Here is a 10,876-nt window from a genome sequence, read left to right as displayed (position 1 = left end):
AAAAGATGTGTTAATTCTTCTTTGAATGGTAAAATTACCCTGTAAAAGCATCTGGTCCAAGACTTTTGTTTGTTGAGAATTTTTTAATTACTAATTCGATTTTGTTGGTAGTTATCAGTCTGTTCAGATTTTCTCTTCCTTTTCAATTCAGTCTTAGAAAATTGTATATTTCTAGGAATTTATCCATTTCTTCCAAGTTTTCCAATCTGTTGGCATATACTTGTAGTATTTTTTTATAATCTTTTGTATTTCTGTGGTGTCAGTTGTCAATCCTCTTTCATTTCTGATTTTATTTATTTGGGACCTCTCTCTGTTTTTCTGAATGAGTCTGCTTAAAGGTTTTCCAATTTTATTAACTTTCAAAGAACCAAATCTTGGTTTCAGTGATCTTTTATATTTTTAAAAACTCCATTTCATTTATTTCCACTCTGATCTTTATTATTTCTATTCTTTTACTCACTTTGTATTTTGTTGTTCTTTTTCTAGTTCCTTTAGTATGAGATTAGTTTGTTTATTTGAGGTTTTCTTTTTTTCTCTATGAATTTCTATCTTAAAACTGCATTGGTTTTGTTTCATAGATTTTGGGTCATTGTGTTTTCATTTTCACTTTTTTCAGGGTATATTTTGATATCTTCCTTGATCTCATTGTTAACCATTCATTGTTTAGTACATATTATTTTGTTTCCATGTGTTTGTGTGTTTTCTAGTTTTTTTCTTATAATTGATTTCTAGTTTTATACCATTGTGATCAGAAAGGATGGTTGATATGACTTGAATCTTCTTAAATTTACTGAGACTTGTTTTGTGCCCTAACATGTGGTCTATCCTAGAAAGTATCTGGTGTGCACTTGAAAAGAATGTATATCCTGCTACTTTGGGTTGAAATGCTCTGAAAATATTAATTAAATCAATCTGGTCCAGTGGTTCTCAACCTTCTGGCCCTTTAAATACAGTATCTCATGTTGTGACCCAACCATAAAATTATTTTCGTTGCTACTTCATAACTGTAATGTTGCTACTGTTATGAATTGTAATGTAAATATCTGATATGCAGGATGGTCTTAGGTGACCCCTGTGAAAGGGTCGTTCGACCGCCAAAGAGGTCGCGACGCACAGGTTGAGAACCGCTGATCTGGTCTAATGTGTCATTTAAGGTTGCTGTTTCCTTATTGATTTTCTGCCTGGATGATCTATCCTTTGACATCAATGGGTGTCATTAATGACTTTGACATTAAAGTCCCCTACTATTACTGTTTTACTGTCAATCTCTTTATGTCTGCTAATATTTCCTTTGTATGTTAAGTGCTCCTATGTTGGGTATGTAAATGTTTACAAGGGTTATATTCTCTCGTTGAATTGATCCTCTTTTCATTATGTAATGTCCTTCTTTGTCTCTTGTTATAGTTTTTGTTTTAAAGTCTATTTTGTCTGATATAAGTATTGCTACCCCAGCTTTTGAAAATTCCCATTTGCTTAAAATACCTTTTCCCATCCCTTTACTTTAAGTTTCTGTGTGTCTTTTGCTCTGAAGTGGATCTCTTGAAGGCTGCATATGTATGACCCTTGTTTTCTCATCCATTCAGCCACCCACTGTCTTTTTTTTTTCAATCCTCACCTGAGGATATTTTCCCATTCTTTTAGATAGAATGGAAGAGAGGTTGGGGGAAGAGAGAGAGAGAGAGAGAGAGAGAAACATCGAGGTGAGAGAGACACATCGATTGTTGCCTCACACACATGCCGGGGATCAAGCCTGCAACCAAGGTATGTGCCCTTGTCTCAGAATCAAACCTGCAACCGTTTGGTGTCAGATGCTCTAACCACTGAGCAACTGGCCAAGGCCACCCATTATCTTTTGGTTTGGAGCATTTAATCTATTTACATTTAAAGGGTTTATTGATAGGTATGTAGTTATTGCTATTTTGTTTTCTGATTCTATTTTGTTTTCATTGTTCTCTCTCTCTCTTTTTTTTTTTGTTCTCTCTTTTTTTAAAAATATATTTTTATTGATTTCAGAGAGGAAGGGAGAGGGAGAGAGACCTAGAAATATCAATGATGGGAGAGAATCATTGACTGGCTGCCTCCTGCATGCGCCCCACCAGGGATGGAGCCAGAATCCAGGCATGTGTCCTGACGCAAATTGAACCATGATCTCCTGGTTCATAGGTCGATGTTCAACCGCTGAGCCATGCCGGCCGGGCTAGTTCTCTCTCTTTTTTTAAAAAAAACAAACAAACGCATTTCTCTTGCTCTCTTGTATGCTGATGACTTCCTATAGTGTGTTGGAATTCCTTTCTCTCTGTTTCTTGTATGTCACCTTCAGATTTATGATGACCATATTTTTCATTTATACCAACTATGTTTACAGCAGACTATTTTAAGTTGATGTTCACTTAAGTTTGAACACGTCCTAAAATCACTACAATTTTTACTCAACTGCTCCAAGTTTGTTTTTGTCTTCTTTTTTACTACTATTATGTGTTTGTGTTTATGTGTATCCCTTGACTTACTGTTGTAATTATACAGGATCTTTCTACTTTTGCCTTTTAACCTTTGTATTAGTTTTAGTGTTGGTTATCTGCTGCTTTTATTATGTATTTGCCTTTGTCAGCAAGAATTATTTTCTTTGCCATATTTTCATATTCATAGTTTTGATCTTTATTCTCCTCCTCTTCCTTTTTTTTTTCTTCCTCATAGACATCCCTTTAACATTCTTGTAATACTGGTTTGGTGTTGATGAAGTTCTTCAGCTTTTACTTGTCTGGAAAAGTCTTTATCTCTCCTTCAGTTCCAAATGATAGCCTTGCTGAGTAGAGTAATCTTGGTTGTAGGTCCTTACTATTCATCACTTTGAATATTTCATGCCAATCCCTTCTGGCCTGCAAAGTTTCTATTAAGAAATCAACTGACAGTCTTAGGAAAGCTTCCTTGTAGGTAACTAGCTGATTTTCTCTTGCTACTTTTAACATTCTCTTTGTCTTTAACCTTTGGTATTTTAATTATGATGTGTCATGGTGTGGGCCTCTTTGGGTTCATCCTGTTTGGCACTCTCAGTGCTTCCTGGACTTGTAAGTCTATTTCCTTCATTAGGTTAGGGAAGTTTTCAGTCATTATTTTTCAAATAGGTTATTTATTTATTTACTTTTAATTGTCTAAAGTTTTACATATGTCTCCTTTTCCCCCAATTGCCCCCCCTGCAGCCATTACCACCCCAAGCAAGCCCCCACCACCCCAGTGTCTGTGTCCATTGGTTATGATAATATGCATGCAAACAAGTCCTTTGGTTGCTCTCTCACCACCCCCCACCTCCCCTGCCATTTGTCTCTGGATCTATTTTTGTTCATCAAATTATGTTGATCATTATATCCCACATATGAGTGAGATCATGTGATATTATCTTTCTCCGACTGGCTTATTTCGCTTAGCATAATGCTCTCCAGTTCCATCCTTGCTGTTGCAAATGGTAAAAGTTCCTTCTTTTTTATAGTGGTGTAGTATTCCATTGTGTAGATATACCATAGTTTTTTAATCCACTCATCTGCTGATGGGCACTTAGGTTATTTCCAAATCTTAGCTATTGTAAATTGTGCTGCTAGCTACATAGGGGTGCATATATCCTTTCTGATTGGTGTTTCTGGTTTCTTGGGATATAGTCCTAGAAGTGGGATTACTGGGTCAAATGGGAGTTCCATTTTTAACTTTTTGAGGAAACTCCATACTGCCTTCCACAGTGGCCCCACCAGTCTGCATTCCCACCAGCAGTTTTCTCCACATCCATGCCAGCACTTGTCGTTTGTTGATTTGTTGATGATAGCCATTCTGACAGGTGTGAGATGGTACCACATTGTTGTTTTGATTTGCATCTCTCGGATGATTAGTGACTTTGAGCATGTTTTCAGATGTCGCTGTGCTGTTACATGAGGTCAGTTGCCACTCACTTTGTGCGTGGGGCTCCTTAGCAAGAGGCATGGGTGTGCTGTGGCCAGGGGCTGCTCGTTGGGCATTGTGGGCCTTGGGACGACCTCAGAAAGTGTCGTGTTGTGGGCTGAGGCGGCTGCTCATGTGAAACAGGCTGGGACCTGGTTAGAGAGTTTGGTGGGGAGGGTCTCAGTTACCACCTGGGTGGGGGGAACATTGTTAACCAGGTGAATAGAGACATAGAGACTCAGATTTGGTGCCCTTCTGCACCTGCTGGCTGGGGCAGGGTGGGCCCAACAGGAAGCAATGGAGCCTGCCAGCAATTCTATTCCCGAGAGAGCTGTTCTTTTAGCTCTCGCCCTGAATCCAGACAATTCGGTTCCTCCTGGTATGTCCTGGGCATTTTTCAGGCTGCTGTCCCTTCATTGGAGCTTAGGAGAGTGCTTATGAGTAAGTGACTCTCCCGAATCCACAGCAGCTCTCCCTCTTCCCTGGACAGAGTCCCCACTAATTTTGACAGCCACGTGCTGTAGGAACTCCTCTGCCCAGCATGGTGCTTTGGACTGGGAGTTCGTTTGGGGGCTGGGACCCCTCACTTTTCAGGGGGCACCTCCATAGCCAAGATATCCTTCCTGATTCTTACATGCCACACAGAGGTGTGGAACCAGCATGTTTTGAGTCTTCACCCCTCTACCAGTCTCAGTGTGGTTTCTTCTTTATGTCCTCAGCTATAGGAGTTCCATTCAGCTAGTCTTCAGGTGGTTCCCAAGGGTGGTTGTTCTATAATTTAGTTGTCATTTTGATGTGGTTATGGGAGGAAGTGAGCACAGCATCTGCCTATTCCACTATTTTGACTGGAAGTCCTAAAATTAAATTTAAAATACCATTTCCTCCATTGCATAGGCCACATTCCAAGTCTCAATAGCTACATGTGGCTACCATTTTGGATAACTCAGATATGGGATATGCCTATTATTGCTGAAAGTTCTATGGGACAGTGTTATTCTGGAGCATTCTTATTTAACTTTTTCATTTTGTACCTGAATTAAAATGATCTTTGCAATGCTTATACTTCATTTTCAGATTAAAGAGATATTTTCTTAAAAATTGTTTGAACTGCCCTGATTGTGCTCTCTAAATACCATTTACCATTAGAAGAAACCAGGCATTTTTCAGAAATTACTGATTCCAGTTCTAGAGAAAGAATGTACAAGATAATCTGGACATTGAATTATATCAGAAAGCTACTAAATACTACTGGGGTCACAGCAAAAAGACTCAGTAGCTAAAGATGGGATGTTGAGCATTAATAAGAATAACCATGGAAGACTGAACCACATTGCATAAGCAAAAATTCATGAGTCCATAAACAGCAAAGCACTAACAAGTTTTAAAAACTTCGAAGTCCCTTAGGAAGCTTATAAGGAAACAATTCTATGTTCTGAGAACGGTTAAGCAAAGGGGAAGAGTCCAGCATATATCTGTCTTTCTTTTATGAGCTGTCTTTTGGAGCAGTCATAAATAGCTGAGGAGGAAACATTTCTGTCTCCAGAAGCATTCTAGCTAGTCAATAAAGAAGAAAGAAACTAATTGGAGTATTGCATTTTGAAAACCTTTTTGAAATAATGGATTAAGCAGATGATCGGCAATGTCTGCTCACATCAGAGAGAGAGAGAGAACCAGGCAGCTGGGCCACCTGCTGTATGAACATGCACCTTTAAAGTCAAATTACTAGTAACCTGAATAGGACCAAGCCTCAGGATCTAGCAGCCGGGTGTCCGGGTTGCAGGGGTGAAGAGCATGGTCAGTGATGCCACCGGGGTGAAGCCAGCAAATCCAGACTCTGGGACACTTATGGGGTAAAGAAGAGAAACACAGGCAAGTGGGAGCCTACAGATTAAAAGACATTCAAGAGCCATAGCAACCAAAGGCAACAAGTAGATCCTGATGTAAACAAATCAATCACAAAAGAGAGAAAAGTGGCAGAGGGGAAAACTGGAGAAAATTAAACACACAGTATATTAAGCAATTGTTATAGATTTTTAAAGTGTATTACAGTTATGTCTTTTGTAAAGATTTCTTATCTTTCAGAGACATTTATTGAAATATACAGATAAAATGACATAATGCTGAGATTTACTCAAAATAATCCTGAGAGAAGGCAGGAGGTGAGTGAGGGGCGGTCACCAGGTGTTGGTGATCGCATGGCTGGGTTTACTGTGTGTGTGTGAAATTTTTCATAACCAAAACGTCATCTCTTTGATTTAGTCTCTGTCTCCCCTAGGTCCATCCTATGATCTTTTAAAAGAAATTTTGCATTTTCCTTGACAAGTGGAAGGGTTAGGAATGAATATTCTGAGGGAAAACTCAGAAAATATCTGGGGCTGTTTAACTAGAAATCTTAGCAGCAAGATTTCCTCAATGGCAACCAGATCCCAGAGCCTTGCTATCTGCTGAGGTTTCCTCCCTCCTCAGGGTGTCCTATCAAACAGACTGTCATTCAAATAACATAAAAATTACATTATTCCAGAAATTTGCAGGTCAACCAAGAGGGGCTTTGATGTGCAAGGGGAAGTTTCTCCTCCTCTCCCTCCTCCTCCCCTTTTATTCTTCTTTACAAAAACATAAGAAACTTCTGGATGAGTAACTGGTGTTGTCCTCTGGGCGACCTCCTCTGCCTCTCCTCAGCTTGCAAGGTGAGTCAGGGTCAGCAGCTCGAGCCTCAGGCTGGAAGGAGGCTTCTCCCATTGGTCGGCTTCTGGGCACAGGTGAGCACCGTTTTCTAAGAATGGGTCTTTCAAAGAGGTTAAAAGGCCTCAGCACACAGGAAACTCAGCACATGACTTTCTCTCTTACAGTTTCTTCCAGGAAGCCTGGCTTCCTCTCTGGCTCCTACGAGGTAAACTACATTGCATGGTGAACAGGGCTTTGGGATTATCCCCGAGGAGTAAACAGGGTTCGGGGTGCTGGCACTTTTCAGTTACACATCTGCAGTCTCCTGGTCTCTCTCCAGGATGGTGGCAGACTGCTGGTTGTCACCCTCCCCAACCCATCCTCTCCACTTTCCAATGTGGAGACTGCCCACGTGAAGACTACATTTCCTAACCTCTCTTGCAGTTTGGAGTGACAAATGGGCTGGAAAGAGCAATACCAGTACCAATCTGGACCTTGTCCTAGGAAAAGAGGCCGAGTGCCATGTGGTGAGAACAGAGTGCCACCTCTGACTGTGACATGAGAACTTACTTGTACTTTGTATAAACCACGATAACTTGGAATCTCTTTGTGTGGCAACTTACCCTGTCTCTTAACAGGGATGGTGTCAACCACTGGTCGTTAGTACCAATTTAACACCAACAGGAATCCCCAATTTGGGGTGCAGTGAAGGAGAAAACTTTATTCAGTGCAAACAGATCAATTGTAACACAGCAAGGCTGTGGATCAGCATGGCTATGGAACAGCTCAGTACTGAAGCTGCACACCTGCGAGGTGACTCCCGGGAGAGGAGACGCCTTACCACGCTAGACAGCCCTGCTCCACTTCACTCCGGTGTACTCAGCCCAGCCCCAGCCAGGGAAACCCGTCTTTACCTTTCTGTGAAGAGGGAAAGTGCACTCCCTGAGCCTGAGGGGAGCTCACATATAGAGAGAAATCTCTACCCAAGTCCCTCACTGGTTTGTTCTCATACAAAGGAGGACTCCAAATCCTCACAGTTTGATTGGTCCGAAAAGCACTGTCCTGATTGGTCAGAATGGAGCTCTGATTGGTCAGTGAAGAAACTGATGGGAATATAGCTCTAATTGGATGGGGAAAGCCTCAGTCCTTTTGGTTGAAATAGGGTTCTAGGAACTCCTTTGTAAAGGCTGGCTTAGATGGCAGGAGCACAGTGCAGGCAGGCGGGCCAGGTTGGGAGACTGGCAGCTTAGAGCAGGGTTCTCCCTGTAGTGTGTTTACACAGAGACCCTTTTTTAGGGAGAGTAAACTTTTTTAAATTTGAGACCAGTAAGCCACCAGGAGCCCTTCTTAGTAGGTATCTTCTTTCTCAAGGTCCACAGTGGCTACCTTCACCACTGAGCACAACTCTTCCTTGGGCAACTCTAAGCACAACTGTATTTCCAAGAACCTGATGTAGATCCTCTCCATCACCTTCTTGCCTCAATTTGATTCTGTGACGCTGTGCAATGCAGTCGTGTTGATGATGTGTCTGTGCATGGCTATAGATTTAAGAATCATTTTTTGAGGCAAAAATTCCTCAATTGAGCACTTCACACCACTGTCTCTTAAAAGTCAGATGCCAGTGAGGGTGTGGAAACACTTACTGTTTCTATTTTTCAGGCCCTACTCCTATTTTTCCAAGTCCCTAGAGTTTGCATCTTTATGGTTCTTCCTTATGTTAACATGAGAAACATTCAAACCTGTAAAGAATTTTTGTGATTTTATCTGAGCCAAGCTGTCCATAATTGCCAGGAAGCAGAATCTCAACATATTGAGATAATGCTCACCTATTTTTATAAATTACCATCATAGGAGGAGATGTTTCCCATCTGCAGGCGGGAGAATTAGCCAGCCACTGAAGAAAACACCATGAAAAATACTACTGTATTTTTATCAAGAGACTACTGGATACCCACCTCTTATGATGCATATTCTCAATTATCCTGAGCATCTTCATTCTATCATTCTTCTCAGGGAACTTCTCAATATTGGAAACACACTTGATGTGATTGTGCATCTGTTCTTGTAACTGCCATTGATCTAGTTTTATATTCAGTGGTGAAAACAAATGTATCCACTAAAAGAACTTCATTATCATACAAGGTAACCAGATTTTTGAAATGCTGTATCTGCTTTCTTATGTCTTGTTTTGTCTTTCATGTAATGAAAGCACCATTAATAGAGTTGGTGTTGGAAACATTTTTATTTGCGGTGATCTTGTCTGCTTTTGCTACTGCACCTTGTTAGGACCAAACGTCAAAGATGGCTAAGTTTTCAGTAGAGATGGGTCTGGTCCATCTCCTGCACACTTGAAGCAACCTTTGGCTACATGCCACCTGTTATTTCACCATTCTGGATATATTGGAATAGAAAGCAATGTACATACAAAAACAATTAAACGGAACCAAGAAAGAAGATTTATTTTTATGTACAGATTCCATAAAGATTGTACAGAAATGCATATGGTCCAAGCCAGGCAGTCCCATTTACAGCACTGTTTTTTTTTAATGTAGTTACATGCTGTGATTATAGCTTTTTAAACTATGAAACCCCTGAGAGATTGTACCTTCTAGCTGACAGGACACCAACCTGCCAGCCTCCTCCAGGCAGAGCAACTGGCCAGCCTCCCCTGCACCAGCAGAGCAGCACCCAGCCTGACCCCCACACCTCCCTGCACCAGCGGAGCAGCACCTGGCCTGGTCCCCTCCACCCCAACAGCAGAGCACCTGCCCCACCCCACCACCCTGACATGGGCCCAGCCTGGACACAGGGTCCTGCTGCCCTGAACCAGCACACCTGACCTGGTGCCCCTGAACGACTGGCCCCATGGCCCTGAGGTGCTGCCACCAGCCCCAACACCCTCAGATGCATGGACCTGTCATCGTGTCCTTCCTTGTGCCCCTGGTCAAACGGCCCCATGCCTGACACCAGCCAGAGGACACAACCTGATGCCCCTACACATGGACCTGCCATAGAGATGATGTGCCTAACCCGATGGCACCAGAAGATCGGATGCACCACTGCCACCCAGTGGGACCAGTCACCTCTGCATAGATGGACCTACTGCAAACCCACCCCCACACCCAGCTCCCCAGACTGCCAGACTGGGAAGACAAAGAAACAACCCCCAAATGAAGGAAAATGAGGAATCACCAGAAAAGGAACTAAATGAAATGGAGGCAAGTAATTTGTCAGATAAAGAATTCAAAGTAATGGTTGTAAGGATGCTCAAATATCTGACTGTGAATTATAAGGAGCTGAAGGAGAACTACACCAACATGAGTAAGAATCAAGAGGAAATGAAGAATGACATAGCTGCAATAAAGAACACCTGGAAGGTTGCAACAGTAGACTAGAAGCTGAGGACCAATCAGCGAGTTAGAAGACAAGGTAGGAAAAAACACCCAGTCAGAACAGTAATTGGAAATTAAAAAATAAAAAGAGCAGGAGGAGAATGTAAGGGAGCTTTGGGACAACATAAAACAAAACAACATTTGCATAAGAGAGGTACTAGAATGAGAAGAAGCTGAACTAGGAATAGAGACCCTGTTTAAAGAAATAATAAGAAAAATAATTTCCCCTGACCTGGTAAAGAAAAAAGTCACACAACTCCAGGAAGCATAGACAATCCCAATTAAGATGAACCCAAATAAACCCACACAAACACACATCATCATTAAAATGCAAACGTTAAAGACAAAGAAAGAAGGTTTAAGGGCAACAGCTGGAGAGAAACCAAGATGGCGGCATAGGTAAACACCGGAAATTGCTGCCTCCCACAACAACTTCAAAAATACAACTAAAAGACAAAATGGACATCACCCAGAACCACAGGAAGGCTGGCTGAGTGGAAATTCTACAACTAGAAGGAAAGAGAAAAGCACACTGAGATTCAGAGGAGGTGCGGACGTAAAGTGCAGAGGTACGGAGACACACATGGCAAGGGCTGGCAACTGAGGACACGGTTGTCTTTTTGAATCGGGAGGGAGTCACAAGCCCCCGACTGCTCTGAACTCCAGTTCCGGGAAGTCTCTGGGGACCCAGACTCATAAGGGGAGAAATTGGACTGTCTGGCAGTGGGCAGAACTCGGAACTCGAGGGCGGCTTTCTCTCAGAGGTGCTTGCAGCAATTACCGGGACACTGAGACTCAGGGCCTCTTAGAGCAGGGCTGAGGATCAGCCATAGCTGCTTGCTCCGCCCTGTTGATCCCCTGAGACCCCGCCCAACCCAAGCTGTGGCAGAGGCTTT

At 42.1% G+C, this 10,876-nt stretch overlaps 1 pseudogene; it reads left to right on the top strand.

Moving 5' to 3' along the window:
- Positions 1-5,715: 5,715 nt before the first annotated feature.
- Positions 5,716-9,025, top strand: LOC111823496 (annotated as a pseudogene).
- Positions 9,026-10,876: the final 1,851 nt, after the last annotated feature.

Source organism: Myotis lucifugus, unplaced genomic scaffold, assembly GCF_000147115.1.
Source record: "Myotis lucifugus unplaced genomic scaffold, Myoluc2.0 scaffold_512, whole genome shotgun sequence".
Classification (NCBI taxonomy): domain Eukaryota; kingdom Metazoa; phylum Chordata; class Mammalia; order Chiroptera; family Vespertilionidae; genus Myotis; species Myotis lucifugus.
The sequence above is the reverse complement of the archived record's forward strand: the minus strand, read 5'-3'. Positions and strand labels throughout refer to the sequence as shown.